Here is a 17242-nt window from a genome sequence, read left to right as displayed (position 1 = left end):
ATTTATATAGTATATACACAAATATCAAGTTTACTGAAAGTGAGTCTTATAGCAAGCCACACTATGTTTCAAAAATCATGATTTGAGATTTGAAAATATCTCTAGCTTGGCTAGAGACAGGGGTAGTGGACTCTAATTAAATGGAGACATGGTGCCCTTTTATGGTAATGTTGAGAGGAAAAGAACTGCTCTATCCTCTCACAGCAGGACATATGAATTTAATGAAGGTTTTTGGCATGCTCGAATTCCAGATGAGTTATGTAACCACAACCTACCCATTTTAGAAATTTATTCTTTGAGATAAAGTTCCAGGCTACAAAGTTTCTAGAGTAAGGGAAAGAAATAGGAGGCTGATAGGAGAGTTCAGTTATAGAAAGCCTTGAGGCTGCAGAATTCATTCAAAATAAGCAGATCAAGTTTGAAGGATATTAGTGAAGAAATAAATAGCTAGAAAAAAAGGGAACTAGGAAAAAAGAGCAAGAACTGATGAGAACTTAGAATAAATTAGAAAGTCCAAGAGAGGGTAAAAGAAAGAAACTTAACATTGACTAGGAATTTTCCCTATAACTTGTCTGCTCTAATTAATCTCATTTAATCCTTGAAGATATCTCATTATGCATTACTACAAACTTTCATGGGTGAGCACACTGAAATGAACTTAAATAATTTACTGAAGGCTATTTAGATTAAACAAACATATGCTGGAATCCCAAGCTCAAGAAGGTGGAGATGAGGAAAGTCTATGTTGGGCTTCGTCTTTGGGAGAAAAATCTCTTCTCCAGTTTCATTTAGTAAGGAAATAATGCACATGGATATCAAGTAGGAGAGGCCTGTTTGGGATTAGCTTGGGATTTGTCCTTAATTAATCACAGTCCTTAATTAATGAGGCAAACTCCACATGGGGGCCCCTTTTGTTGGTTTAATTTCATTTAGAAAACGTTGAAGTCACATTGAGCTAAAAAGGATGCTTAAATAAGTTAATATATGCACCAGAAATTTGGAAATGATACATTGTCATTTATTATGTTATTCCTCCAACTATTCACGTTAGCCTTTAACATTAATAGGTAAATGCTTGCCCAAGTTATTCCATGACCAAGAAGTGTAAAGGAGAAAGAGAACAAAGAAATATAAATTAGTCTCAAGTTACTTACCCTTTAGTTAGACTACCTTTAGTTAGAAGGATACCTACAAAGCAGTGAATTTCCAAGTTTGTAATGTCTATCACAGTAACTACAGTGAAAGTGCATAAAGTTGAGCAGAGGGAAATTGTTGGGAGGAATAATATCCTGAGAAGGAGTTAGAGACTGGGATAGTCACAGGCTGAGAAAGATTGAAATTTAAAGAAGAGAGGAAGAATGCTGTCAAGTAGGCCTGAGGGGACAACAGGAAGAATTTGGAGTTGTACCTGAGTTCAAGTCCAACCCCACTGTTGTCTAACTGCATCTATTCCAGTTAATTATTCAATATATCTGAGTCTCAGTTCCTTCCTCTGTAAATGTTGATAATTATATATACCTTAAGGGATGATTATTAAATGACATAATGTTTGTAAAGCACCTGGCACAAAAAGCATCCTGATTAGATTTTGTTTTTGAAAACTCATCTAGGCTCAGTCTGGCTTCTGAATAACAAATATCTTATTTCTGAGGATTCCTCCCTATGGCCAAATTAGTTTGAATAGGAAAATTGACATTGATTTTCTTTGCAAATGTACAGCTTCCCTGTGTGCTAGTCATTATTAAATATGTGTGTATGGGGTATACCACTTATAGTTTACTCCCTGAGGTTTCCTTTAGGCTAGTTTTAATGCCACAGAATTAAAAAACAGATGTTGTATTTATTTTAATACAACAGATGCTGTATACTTAAAAATGTAGCAACATTCGCATTCTTCTCTTACGTCTGACTGCCTTCACTTTTGTTTACATAAGGAAATGCATAAGCAAATTTTAAAGGGAATATTTTGGAATAAGGTTCTGCACAATCAATCTTTGGGTACATAGACATCTGTGATGTAAAATCTCCTGGCATTTTTTCAGAAAAAACATTATTGTTTAAAGGCTGTCATGTGGAATGCAATTTTAAAACTTGTTTCCAACAGTTATGGAATTATACTGAAATTCTGAAGAGACAAATGTAAAATAGATACATGATGCTCTTTGTTTTCTCATAGTTATGATAAACATTTAATACTTAAATCTAGAAGTAAAGTGTGCTGTGTATGCTTTGATTTCATTTAATGTTTTTCCTTTTGAACATCATTTCTTTCTCTGACTCATAACTTTTTAGTATTATTATTATTCTAAACTTCCTTCTATAAATCTCTTGTTTTTAAGTGATGAAAGCAGATGTCTAATATTTCCCTTAAGACAAGAATTTTTACACTTATTTATTAATTGAAGAGATAATTACTGAGAGCCAACTATGTGCCTGGAAATCTGTCAAGTTCATTGAATATGATGGTGAGCAAACAAATAGAATCCCGAACTCCAAGGAGCCTAAAAATCTGGTAGAAATAGAAATTGTGAAAACATTTCCTAGATCCACTTACACCCTGTGGTCAGTGATATGAAGAATCATTGTTGGGTGCTCTTGTGAGCACACCAAAGGGAACTGATCTAGTTGGGTGTATAGAGAGGACTCTGAGTGCGGAACTAAAAAATAAATATGTTATTAATAGTTAGATGAGATGAGGGAAAAATGTTCTAGACACAGGCATTGACTTAAAGGTATCAGAGTGTTGCCAAGGACCAGAATACCCAGCATGAGCCTGGAAGTGTAGGTAGCAGCCAGATAGTGTATGGTTGTGCTAAGGATTCAATTGTTATCTAGAGAGCTAAAGTATTAGAACTTTTATAAAGGAAATATAATGAAGAGATCTGGATTCTTAAAAGTCACTGTGTCCAAGGTAGAAAAAATGGAGAGAAGAAAAGTAAAAGAAGATAGAGGGAAAGCAGTTATAATGTTACTGAGGTAAAGGGGGTTAGAAGACTGATAATCGAAAGAGACAGTTTGCAGATGTGTGTGGGAAAAGAGTGTCTCTTTGACTTATTGTTTTGCATTTTTTTCTTTTTTTAAATTTTTTTTCGGTTTGGGGGTACCTGTGAAGGTGTGTTACATAGATAAACATGTGTTATGGAGGTTCGTTGTATATATTATTTCATTATCCAGGCATTAAGCCCAGTACCCAATAGTTATCTTTTCTGCTCCTCTCCCTCCTCCCTCCCTATATCCCCAAGTAGACCCCAGTGTCTGTTGTTTCCCTTGTTGTATTCATAAGTTCCTATCATTTAGCTCTCACTTATAAATAAGAACATACAGTATTTAGTCTTCTGTTCCTGCATTTGTTTGTTAATAGCCCTCAGCTCCATCCATGTTCCTGCAAAAGACATGATCTCATTCTTTTTTATGGCTGCATAGTATTCCATGGTGTATATGTACCACATTTTCTTTGTCCAATCGGTCATCAATGGGCATTTTGGTTGATTCCATGTCTTTACTATTGTGAATAGTGCTGCAATGATCATTCACACGCGTATGTCTTTATGGTAGAATAATTCATATTCCTCTGGGATTGCTGGGTCAAATCATAGTTCTGCTTTTAGCTTTTGAGGAATTGCCACACTGCTTTCCACAATGATTGAGCTAATTTACACTCCCACCCACATCATATAAGTGTTCCCTTTTTTTCCACAACCTCACCAGCATCTGTTATTTTTTTTTTTTACTTTTTAATGATAGCCATTCTGACTGGTGTGAAATGGCATCTCATTGTGGTTTTGATTTGCACTTATCTAATAATCAGTGGTATTGAGCTTTTTTTCTTATTCTTGTTGGTTGTATGTATATCTTCTTTTGAGAAGTGTCTGTTCATGTCCTTTGCTCACTTTTTTTTTTTGAGATGGAGTTTCGCTCTTGTTGCCCAGGCTGGAGTACAGTGGCGCAATATCGGCTCACTGCAACCTCCACCTTCTGATTTCAAGTAATTCTCCTGCCTTAGCCTCCCTAGTAGCTGGGATTACAGGTGCCCACCACCACACCCAGTTAATTTTTATATTTTTAGTAGAGACAGGGTTTCACAATGTTGGCCAGGCTGGTCTCAAACTCCTGAACTTAGGTGATCTGCCTGCCTTGGCCTCCCAAAGTGCTGGGATTACAGGCATGAGGCACTGTGCCTGGCCCTTTGCTTGCTTTTTAATGAGGTGGTTTTTTTTTTTTTTTTTTTTTGTAAATTTGTTTACAATCCTTATAGATGCTGGATATTAGACCTTTGTTGGATTAATAGTTGGCAAATATTGTCTCTCATTCTGTAGGTCATCTGTTTACTCTGTTGATAGTTTCTTTTGCTGTGCAGAAGCTCTTAAGTTTAATTAGATCCCATTTGTCAATTTTTGCTTTTGTTCTGATTGCTTTTGGTGTGTTTATCATGAAATCTGTGCCTGTTCCTATGTCCAGGATGGTATTGCCTAGGGCTCTCTCTTCTGTTCCATTGGTCTATGTGCCTGTTTCTGTACCAGGACCATGCTATTTTAGTTAATGTAGCCTTGTAGTATAGTTTGAAGTCAAGTAACATTATGCTTCAGCTTTGGTCTTTTTCCTTAGGATTGCCTTGGCTATTTGGGCTTTTTTGGTACCGTATGAATTTTAAAATAGTGTTTTTCTAGTTCTGTGAAGAATGTCATTGCCAGAGTTTTTATAGTTTTGGATTTTACATTCAAGTCTTCAGTCAATCTTGAGTTGATTTTTCTATATGGTGTAAGGAAGAAGTCCAACTTCAATTTTCAGCATATGGCTAGCCAGTTACCCCAGCACCATTTATTGAATAGGGAGTCTTTTCCCCCATTGCTGGTTTTTGTCAGCTTTCTCAAAGATCAGATGGTCATAGATGTGTGGCCTTATTTCTGGGCTTTATATTCTGTTCCACTGGTCTATGTGCCTGTTTCTTTACCAGTACCATGCTATTTTAGTTAATGTAGCCTTGTAGTATAGTTTGAAGTCAAGTAACATTATGCTTCAGCTTTGGTCTTTTTCCTTAGGATTGCCTTGGCTATTTGGGCTTTTTTTTGACACAATGTGCATTTTAAAATAGTTTTTTCTTGTTCTATGAAGAATGTCATTATTAGCTTGATAAGAATAGCATTGAATTTGTACATTGCTTTGGGCAGTATAGCCATTGTAATGATATTGATTCTTCCTATCCATGTGCATGGGATGTTTTTCCATTTGTTTGTGTCTTCTCTTATTTCTGTGAGCAATGTTTTGTAATTCCCATGGTAGAGCTCTTTCACCTCCCTGGTTAGCTGTATTCCTTGGTATTTTATTCTTTTGTGGCAATTGTGAATGAGATTGCTTTTCTGATTTGACTCTCAGTTTGGCTGTTATTGGTGTATAGAAATGCTAGTGATTTTCATACATTGATTTTGTATCCTGCAACTTTGCTGAAGTTGTTAATTAGCTGGAGGAGCTTTGGGGCTGAGACTGTGGGGTTTTCTAGATATAGAATTATGTCATCTGCAAACAGAGATAGTTGACTTCCTCTCTTCCTGTTTGGATGCCCTTTATTTCTTTCTCTTGCCTAATTACCCTAGCTAGGGCTTCTAGTACTACAAGGAATAGGAGTGGTGAGAGAGGGCATTCTTTTCGTCTGTCAGTTTTCAAGAGGAATGCTTCCAGCTTTTGCCCATTCGGTATGATGTTGGCTGTGGGTTTGTCATAGATGGCTCTTATTGTTTTGAGGTACGTTCCTTCAATACCTAGTTTATTGAGAGTTTTTAACATGAAGTGGTGCTGAATTTTATGGAAAGCCTTTTCTGCATCTGTTGGGATAATCATGTGGTATTTGTCTTTAGTTCTGTGTATGTGATGAATCACATTTATTTGTTTGTGTATATTGAATGAACTTGCATCCCAGGATGAAGCCTACTTGATCATGGCAGATTAGCTTTTGGATGTGCTGCTGAACTCGGTTTGAAAGTATTTTGCTGAAGATTTTTGCATTGATGTTCATCAAGAATATTGGCCTGAAGTTTTCTTTTTTTGTTGTGTCTCTGCTTAAACACACAGAATAGTGTCACTGTAAAGCAACCACACAACCAAGCCAACATAATGACCAGCTAACAGTACAGTGACAATCCACACATATAATTACTAACCTTGAATGTAAATGGGCTAAATAGCCCACTTAAAAGTCACAGAGTGGCAAGCTGGATAAAAAAGCAAGACTCAATGGTATGCTGTCTTCAAGAGACCCATCTCACACTTGATGACACCCACAGGGTCGAAATAATGGGATGGAAGAAAATCTACCAGGCAAATGAAAAACATAAAAAAGCTCAGGTTGCAATTCTGATTTCAGACAAAACAGATTTTAAACCAACAAAGTCAAAAAAGAGAAAGAAGGGCATTACATAAGATTAAAGGGTTTGATTTAACAAGAAGTCTTAACTATCCTAAATATATATGCACCAAATTTAGGAGCACTCAGATTCATAAAGCAAGTTAACAGAGACCTACCAAGAGACATAGACTCACACACAATAATAGTGAGAGACTTCAACATGCCACTGACAGTATTAGATGGATCATTGAGGAAGAAAATTAAGAAAGATATTCAGGACCTAAACTCAACACTGGACCAAATGGATCTGAGAGACTTTACAGAACTCTCCATCCAAAACTACAGAATATACATTTTTATCACTGGCACATGGCACATACTCTAAAATCAACCATACAATTGGACATTAAACAATCCTCAGCAAATGTAAAAGAATCAAAATTGGGGGAGGAGCCAAGATGGCCGAATAGGAACAGCTCTGGTCTACAGCTCCCAGTGCGAACGACGCAGAAGACGGGTGATTTCTGCATTTCCATCTGAGGTACCGTGTTCATCTCACTAGGGAATGCCAGACAGTGGGTGCAGGTCAGTGGGTGAGTGCACCGTGCACCAGCAGAAGCAGGGGTGAGGCATTGCTTCACTCGGGAAACGCAAGGGGTCAGGGAGTTCCCTTTCCAGGGGTGACAGACGGCACCTGGAAAATCGGGCCACTCCCACCCGAATACTGTGCTTTTCCGACGGGCTTAGGAAATGGTGCCCCAGGAGAGAATAGCCCGCACCTGGCTCAGAGGGTCCTACGCCCACGGAGTCTCACTGATTGCTAGCACAGCAGTCTGAGATCAAACAGCAAGTCGGCAGTGAGGCTGGGGGAGGGGTGCCCGCCATTGCCCAGGCTCGCTTAGGTAAACAAAGCAGCCTGGAAGCTTGAACTGGGTGGAGCCCACCACAGCTCAAGGAGGCCTGCCTGCCTCTGTAGGCTCCACCTCTGGGGGCAGGGCACAGACAAACAAAAAGACAGCAGTAACCTCTGCAGACTTAAATGTCCCTGTCTGACAGCTTTGAGGAGAGCAGTGGTTTTCCCAGCACGCAGCTGGAGATCTGAGAACGGGCTGACTGCCTCCTCAAGTGGGTCCCTGACCCCTGACCCCCGAGCAGCCTAACTGGGAGGCACTGCCCAGCAGGGGCAGATTGACACCTCACACGGCCAGCCAGGTACTCCAACAGACCTGCAGCTGAGGGTCCTGTCTGTTAGAAGGAAAACTAACAGAAAGGACATCCACACCAAAAACCCATCTGTACATCACCATCATCAAAGACCAAAAGTAGATAAAACCACAAAGATGGGGAAAAAACAGAGCAGAAAAACTGGAAACTCTAAAAACCAGAGTACCTATCCTCCTCCAAAGGAACGCAGTTCCTCACCAGCAACAGAACAAAGCTGGACGGAGAATGACTTTGACGAGCTGAGAGAAGAAGGCTTCAGATGATCAAATTACTCCGAGCTACGGGAGGATATACAAACCAAAGGCAAAGAAGTTGAAAACTTTGAAAAAAATTTAGAAGAATGTATAACTAGAATAACCAATACAGAGAAGTGCTTAAAGGAGCTGATGGAGCTGAAAACCAAGGCTCGAGAACTACGTGAAGAATGCAGAAGCCTCAGGAGCCGATGCGATCAAATGGAAGAAAGGGTATCAGCCCTGGAAGATGAAATGAATGAAATGAAGCGAGAAGGGAAGTTTAGAGAAAAAAGAATAAAAAGAAATGAGCAAAGCCTTCAAGAAATGTGGGACTATGTGAAAAGACCAAATCTACGTCTGATTGGTGTACCTGAAAGTGATGGGGAGAATGGAAACAAGTTGGAAAACACTCTGCAGGATATTATCCAGGAGAACTTCCCCAATCTAGCAAGGCAGGCCAACATTCAGATTCAGGAAATACAGAGAATGCCACAAAGATACTCCTCAAGAAGAGCAACTCCAAGACACATAATTGTCAGATTCACCAAAGTTGAAATGAAGGAAAAAATGTTAAGGGCAGCCAGAGAGAAAGGTCGGGTTACCATCAAAGGGAAGCCCATCAGACTAACAATGGATCTCTCAGCAGAAACCCTACAAGCCAGAAGAGAGTTGGGGCCAATATTCAACATTCTTAAAGAAAAGAATTTTCAACCCAGAATTTCATATCCTGCCAAACTAAGCTTCATAAGTGAAGGAGAAATAAAATACTTTACAGACAAGCAAATGCTGAGAGATTTTGTCACCACCAGGCCTGCCCTAAAAGAGCTCCTGAAGGAAGCGCTAAACATGGAAAGGCACAACCGGTACCAGCCACTGCAAAATCATACCGAAATGTAAAGACCATCGAGACTAGGAAGAGACTGCATCAACTAACGAGCAAAATAACCAGCTAACATCATAATGACAGGATCAGATTCACACATAACAATATTAACTTTAAATGTAAATGGACTAAATGCTCCAATTAAAAGACACAGACTGGCAAACTGCATAAAGACTCAAGACCCATCAGTGTGCTGTATTCAGGAAACCCATCTCACGTGCAGAGACACACATAGGCTCAGAATAAAAGGATGGAGGAAGATCTACCAAGGAAATGGAAAACAAAAAAAGGCAGGTGTTGCAATCCCAGTCTCTGATAAAACAGACTTTAAACCAACAAAGTTCAAAAGAGACAAAGAAGGCCATTACATAATGGTAAAGGGATTAATTCAACAAGAAGAGCTAACTATCCTAAATATATATGCACCCAATACAGGAGCACCCAGATTCATAAAGCAAGTCCTGAGTGACCTACAAAGAGACTTAGACTCCCACACATTAATAATGGGAGACTTTAACACCCCACTCTCAACATTAGACAGATCAACGGACAGAAAGTCAACAAGGATACCCAGGAATTGAACTCAGCTCTGCACCAAGTGGACCTAATAGACATCTACAGAACTCTCCACCCCAAATCAACAGAATATACATTTTTTTCAGCACCACACCACACCTATTCCAAAATTGACCATATACTTGGAAGTAAAGCTCTCCTCAATAAATGTAAAAGAACAGAAATTATAACAAACTATCTCTCAGATCACAGTGCAATCAAGCTAGAACTCAGGATTAAGAATCTCACTCAAAACCACTCAACTACGTGGAAACTGAACAACCTGCTCCTGAATGACTACTGGGTACATAACGAAATGAAGGCAGAAATAAAGATGTTCTTTGAAACCAACGAGAACCAAGACACAACATACCAGAATGTCTAGGATGCATTCAAAGCAGTGTGTAGAGGGAAATTTATAGCACTAAATGCCCACAAGAGAAAGCAGGAAAGATCCAAAATTGACACCCTAACATCACAATTAAAAGAACTAGAAAAGCAAGAGCAAACACATTCAAAAGCTAGCAGAAGGCAAGATATAACTAAAATCAGAGCAGAACTGAAGGAAATAGAGAAAAAAACAACCCTTCAAAAAATAAATGAATCCAGGAGCTGGTTTTTTGAAAGGATCAACAAAATTGATAGACCACTAGCAAGATTAATAAAGAAAAAAAGAGAGAAGAATCAAATAGATGCAATAAAAAATGATAAAGGGGATATCACCACCGATCCCACAGAAATACAAACTACCATCAGAGAATATTACAAACACCTCTATGCAAATAAACTAGAAAATCTAGAAGAAATGGATAAATTCCTCAACACATACACCCTCCCAAGACTAAACCAGGAAGAAGTTGAATCTCTGAATAGACCAATAACAGGAGCTGAAATTGTGGCAATAATCAATAGCTTACCAACCAAAGAAAGTCCAGGACCAGATGGGTTCACAGCTGAATTCTACCAGAGGTACAAGGAGGAGCTGGTACCATTCGTTCTGAAACTATTCCAATCAATAGAAAAAGAGGGAATCCTCCCTAACTCATTTTATGAGGCCAGCATCATCCTGATACCACAGCCTGGCAGAGACACAACAAAAAAAGAGAATTTTAGACCAATATCCTTGATGAACATTGATGCAAAAATCCTCAATAAAATACTGGCAAACAGAATCCAGCAGCACATCAAAAAGCTTATCCACCATGATCAAGTGGGCTTCATCCCTGGGATGCAAGGTTGGTTCAATATATGCAAATCAATAAATGTAATCCAGCATATAAACAGAACCAAAGTAAAAAACCACATGATTATCTCAATAGATGCAGAAAAGGCCTTTGACAAAATTCAACAACCCTTCATGCTAAAAACTCTCAATAAATTAGGTATTGATGGGAAGTATCTCAAAATAATAAGAGCTATTTATGACAAACCCACAGCCAATATCATACTGATTGGGCAAAAACTGGAAGCATTCCCTTTGAAAACTGGCACAAGACAGGGATGCCCTCTCTCACCACTTCTATTCAACATAGTGTTGGAAGTTCTGGCCAGGGCAATTAGGCAAGAGAAGGAAATCAAGGGTATTCAATTAGGAAAAGACGAAGTCAAATTGTCCCTGTTTGCAGATGACATGATAGTATATCTAGAAAACCCCAGTGTCTCAGCCCAAAATCTCCTTAAGCCGATAAGCAACTTCAGCAAAGTCTCAGGATACAAAATCAATGTACAAAAATCACAAGCATTCTTATACATCAATAACAGACAAACAGAGAGCCAAATCATGAGTGAACTCCCATTCACAATTGCTTCAAAGAGAATAAAATACCTAGGAATCCAACTTACAAGGGGTTTGAAGAACCTCTTCAAGGAGAACTACAAACCACTGCTCAAGGAAATAAAAGAGGATACAAACAAATGGAAGAACATTCCATGCTCATGGGTAGGAAGAATCAATATCAAGAAAATGGCCATCCTTCCCAAGGTAATTTACAGATTCAATGCCATCCCCATCAAGTTACCAATGACTTTCTTCACAGAATTCGAAAAAACTACTTTAAAGTTCATATGGAACCAAAAAAGAGCCTGCATTGCCAAGTCAATCCTAAGCCAAAAGAACAAAGCTGGAGGCATCACACTACTTGACTTCAAACTATACTACAAGGCTACAGTAACCAAAACATCGTGGTACTGGGACCAAAACAGAGATATAGATAAATGGAACAGAACAGAGCCATCAGAAATAATGCCACATATCTACAACTATCTGATCTTTGACAAACCTGACAAAAACAAGCAATGGGGAAAGGATTCCCTATTTAATAAATGGTGCTGGGAAAACTGGCTAGCCATATGGAGAAAGCTGAAACAGGATCGCTTCCTTACACCTTATACAAAAATCAATTCAAGATGGATTAAAGACTTAAATGTTAGACCTAAAACCATAAAAACCCTAGAAGAAAACCTAGGCATTACCATTCAGGACATAGGCATGGGCAAGGACTTCATGTCTAAAACACCAAAAGCAATGGCAACAAAAGCCAAAATTGACAAATGGGATCTAATTAAACTAAAGAGCTTCTGCACAGCAAAGGAAACTACCATCAGAGTGAACAGGCAACCTACAAAATGGGAGAAAATTTTCGCAACCTACACATCTGACAAAGGGCTAATATCCAGAATCTACAATGAACTCCAACAAATTTACAAGAAAAAAACAAACAACCCCATCAAAAAGTGGGCGAAGGACATGAACAGACACTTCTCAAAAGAAGACATTTATGCAGCCAAAAAACACATGAAGAAATGCTCACCATCACTGGCCATCAGAGAAATGCAAATCAAAACCACAATGAGATACCATCTCACACCAGTTAGAATGGCAATCATTAAAAAGTCAGGAAACAACAGGTGCTGGAGAGGATGTGGAGAAATAGGAACACTTTTACACTGTTGGTGGGACTGTAAACTAGTTCAACCCTTGTGGAAGTCAGTGTGGCGATTCCTCAGGGATCTAGAACTAGAAATTCCATTTGACCCAGCCATCCCATTACTGGGTATATACCCAAAGGACTATAAATCATGCTGCTATAAAGACACATGCACACGTATGTTTATTGCAGCACTATTCACAATAGCAAAGACTTGGAACCAACCCAAATGTCCAACAATGATAGACTGGATTAAGAAAATGTGGCACATATACACCATGGAATACTATGCAGCCATAAAAAATGATGAGTTCATGTCCTTTGTAGGGACATGGATGAAATTGGAAATCATCATTCTCAGTAAACTATCGCAAGAACAAAAAACCAAACACCGCATATTCTCACTCATAGGTGGGAATTGAACAATGAGAACACATGGACACAGGAAGAGGAACATCACACTTCGGGGACTGTTGTGGGGTGGGGGGAGGGGGGAGGGATAGCATTGGGAGATATACCTAATGCTAGATGACGAGTTGGTGGGTGCAGCGCACCAGCATAGCACATGTATACATATGTAACTTACCTGCACATTGTGCACATGTACCATAGAGCCTAAAGTATTATAATAATAATAATAATAATAATAATAATAAAGGAAAAAAAAAAAGAATCAAAATCATACCAAACCCACTCTCAGACTACAGCACAATAAAAATGGAAGTCAAGACTATAAACATCTCTTAAAACCATGCAATTACATGGAAATTAAACAACATGTTCCTGAATAACTTCTGGGTAAATAATGAAATTAAGGAAGAAATCAAGAAATTCTTTGAAAATAATGAGAACAAAGATACAACATACTAGAATCTCTGGGACACAGCTAAAACAGTGTTAAGAGGGAAATTCATAGCACTAAATACACACATCAAAAAGTTAGAAAGCTCTCAAATTAACAACCTGACTTCACAACGGAAAGAATTAGAGCAGCAAGAACAAATCAACCCCAAAGCTAGCAGAAGGTGAGAAATAACAAAAATCAGAGCTGACCTGAAGGAAATCGAGACACAACAAATTATTCAAAAGGTCAATGAATCCAGGAGTTGGTTTTTTGAAAAAAAATAGTAAAATAGATGGGACATTAGCTAGCTTAATAAAGAAGAAAAAAGAGAAAATTCAAAAAACACAATTAGAAATGACAAAGAGAATGTTACTACTGACCACACAGAAATAAAAACAGCCATGAGAAGCTACTATGAACACCTGTATGCACATAAACTAGAAAACTTAGAAGAGACGGAAAAATTCCTGGACACTTACACCCTCCAAAGACTAAGCCAGGAAGAAATTGATTCAGTTTTTTCCTGGCTATTTGTTCCCTGAACAGACCAATAATGAGTTCCAAAACTGAATCAGTAATAAGTAGCCTACCAATCAAAAAAAGCCCAGGATCTGATAGATTCACAGCCAAATTCTACCAGATGTAGAAAGAAGAGCTGTTACCATTCCCAGAGAAACTATTCCAAAAAATTGAGAGGAGGGCTCCTCCTCAACTCATTCTGAGGCCAGCATCATCTTGATCCCATTGTTTTTCTTTATTCACACAGTTTACACTATTTCTTCTTCCTACTACAGTCATTTATATTGTTTACTGTGTATCTGCTTACTTCTCTATGTTCGAACAAAATATGAAATGTATCTTTGTAATCATATATTCTTAAGTTATATAGGTAGTATTATATGTCTGATTTTTAGGTCCAGTTCTGTTGCCATATACTTATAATCCATTATTTTACTTGAGGCATAGTCCTCAAAGGTGTGCTTCTGCTCTCCTACTGAAGGCCATATAGATCAGCGGTCTCCAATCTTTTTGGCACCAGGGACCAGTTTTGTGGAAAACAACTTTTTCCACAGACTGGGGGCAGGTAGATGGTTTCAGGAAGATTCAAGTGCATTACATTTATTGTGCACTTTATTTCTATTACTATTTCATTGTAAAGTAAAAAAATAATTATACAACTAACCATAATGTAGAACCAGTGGGAGCCCTGGGCTTGTTTTCCTGCAACTGGATGGTCCCATCTGGGGATAATGGGAAGCAGTGAGAGATCATCAGGCACGAGATTCTCTTAAGGGGCAAACAACCTAGATCCCTCACAAGTACAGTTCACAACAGAGCTTGCAGGATCAAGTTGGGGACCCCTGAAATAGATTGCTTCCAGCTTTCCATCATCCAAATAATGTTGCAAAGAATATCCATGTACATATTTATTTGTGGATCTATGTGAGAATTTGGAGAGAGGTGGTGTATAATTCTTCTACTACTAATGAATTGAAGTATTTATATGATTGTTAGCCTTACAAAAATTTTCTCCTCCAAAAATTGCCTGTTTATATATCCTTTGCTCACTTTCTCCCATTGGTATTGATATCATTTTCTTATCAATTTCCAGGTGTTTCTGGTATAGCCTACATATTAATCTCTTGTTGATCTCATTTAGTTACCCATCTCTTAACTATCCTGATATCTTAATAGTCCTGATATTGAAAAAGACCAATCTCACCTGCATGCAACTAAGTTCATAAATGTTTTTGGAGGGAGTTTAGGGAAATAGGGCATGGTCAACAATACCATTTATTGCCGAGATTTCATATGGAGATGGCTCAAGTATTGTATAGGATGAGATAGAGTGATGCAGGCAAAAAGTAAGGGATTTTTAATCTCAGTTTTCCAACCTATAAAACAAGAACATTTATATACCTCTGTTTGTAAGAAATACAACAAAGTTGTTAGCTAGAAAGGTTTTCATAACCATTTGTAGGTTTCATGATAACTATTTTACATAGTCTGTATCTACTAACAGTCTTCAGATGGTGTACAAACTTGATCAAAATTTAAATGGCACAAAACATAGAGTTTATATATGCTTTTTATTTAACTATTTTTATTATACTTTAAGTTCTAAGGTACATGTGCACAACATGAAGGCTTGTTATGTAGGTATACATGTGCCATGTTGGTTTGCTGAACCCATTAACTCGTTATTTACATTAGGTATTTCTCCTAATGCTATTCCTCCCCTATCCCGCCACCCCATGACAGTCCCCAGTGTGTGATGTTCCCTGCCTTGTGTCCAAGTGTTCTCATTGTTCAATTCCCACCTATAAGTGAGAACATGCAGTGTTTGGTTTTCTGTCCTTGGGATAGCTTGCTCAGGATGATGGTATCCAGCTTTGTCCATGTCTCTACAAAGGACATGAACTCATCCTTTTAATGGTTGCATAGTATTCCATGGTGTACATGTGCCACATTTTCTTAATCCAGTCTATCATTGATGGACATTTGGGTTGGTTTCCAGTCTTTGCTATTGTGAACAGTGCCGCAATAAACATACGTGTGCATGTGTCTTTATAGTAGCATGATTTATAACCCTTTGGGTATATAACCAGTAATGGGATCGCTGGGTCAAACGGTATTTCTAGCCCTAGATTCCTGAAGAATTGCCACACTGTCTTCCACAATGGTTGAACTAGTTTACAGTCCCACCAATAGTGTAAAAGGGCTCCTAGTTCTTCACATCCTCTCCAGCACCTGTTGTTTCCTGACTTTTTAATGATCATCATTCTAGCTGGTGTGAGATGGTATCTCATTGTGGTTTTGATTTGCATTTCTCTGATGGCCAGTGATGATGAGCCTTTTTTTCATGTGTGAGTTGGCTGCATAAATGTCTTCTTTTGAGAAGTGTCTGTTCATATCCTTTGCCCACTTTTTGATGGGGTTTTTTCTTGTAAACTTGTTTAAGTTCTTTTTTGTTGTTGTTGTTTTTTTTTTTGAGATGGAGTTTTGCTCTTGTTGCCCAAGCTGGAGTGCAATGGCAAGATCTGGGCTCACCACAACTTCTGCCTCCCGGGTTCTAGTGATTCTCCTGCCTCAGCCTCCCAAGTAGTTGGGATTACAGGCATGCGCCACCATGCCCAGCTAATTTTTGTATTTTTAGTAGAGACGGGGTTTCACCATGCTGGTCAGGCTGGTCTCAAACTCCCAACCTTAGATGATCCTCCTGCCTCAGCCTCCCAAAGTAATCCCAGCGTGTGAGCCACCACGCCCAGCAAAATTTGTTTAAGTTCTTTGTAGAGACTGGATACTAGCCCTTTGCCAGATGAGTAGATTGCAAAAATTTTCTCCCATTCTGTAGGTTGCCTGTTCACTCCGATGGTAGTCTCTTTTGCTGTGCAGAAGCTCTTTAGTTTAATTAGATCCCATTTGTCAATTTTGCCTTTTGTTGCCATTGCTTTTGGTGTTTTAGTCATGAAGTCCTTGCCCATGCCTATGTCCTGAATAGTATTGCCTAGGTTTTCTTCTAGGGTTTTTATGGTTTTAGGTCCAACATTTAAGTCTTTAATCCATCTTGAATTAATTTTTGTATAAGGTGTAAGGAAGGGATCCAGTTTCAGCTTTCTATATATGGCTAGCCAGTTTTCCCAGCACCATTTATTATATAGGGAATCCTTTCCCCATTTCTTGTTTTTGTCAGGTTTGTCAAAGATCAGATGGTTGTAGATGTGTGGTGTTATTTCTGAGGTCTCTGTTCTGTTCCATTGGTCTATTTCTCTGTTTTGGTACCAGCACCATGCTGTTTTGCTTACTGTAGCCTTGTAGCATAGTTTGAAGTCAAGTAGTGTGATGCCTCCAGCTTTGTTCTTTTGGCTTAGGATTGTATTGGCAATGTGGGCTCTTTTTTGGTTCCATATGAACTTTAATGTAGTTTTTTCCAATTCTGTGAAGAAAGTCATTGGTACCTTGATGGGGATGGCATTGAATCTATAAATTACCTTGGGCAGTATGGCCATTTTCATGATATTGATTCTTCCTATCCATGAGCATGGAATGTTCTTGCATTTGTTTGTGTCTTCTTTTATCTCCTTGAGCGGTGGTTTGTAGCTCTCCTTAAGAGGTACTTCACATTCCTTGTAAGTTGGATTCCTAGGCATTTAATTCTTTTGATAGCAATTGTGAATGGGAGTTCACTCACGATTTGGCTCTGTTTGTCCGTTATTGGTGTATAGGAACGCT

Source organism: Pongo pygmaeus, chromosome 2, assembly GCF_028885625.2.
Source record: "Pongo pygmaeus isolate AG05252 chromosome 2, NHGRI_mPonPyg2-v2.0_pri, whole genome shotgun sequence".
NCBI lineage: Eukaryota > Metazoa > Chordata > Mammalia > Primates > Hominidae > Pongo > Pongo pygmaeus.
The sequence above is the reverse complement of the archived record's forward strand: the minus strand, read 5'-3'. Positions refer to the sequence as shown.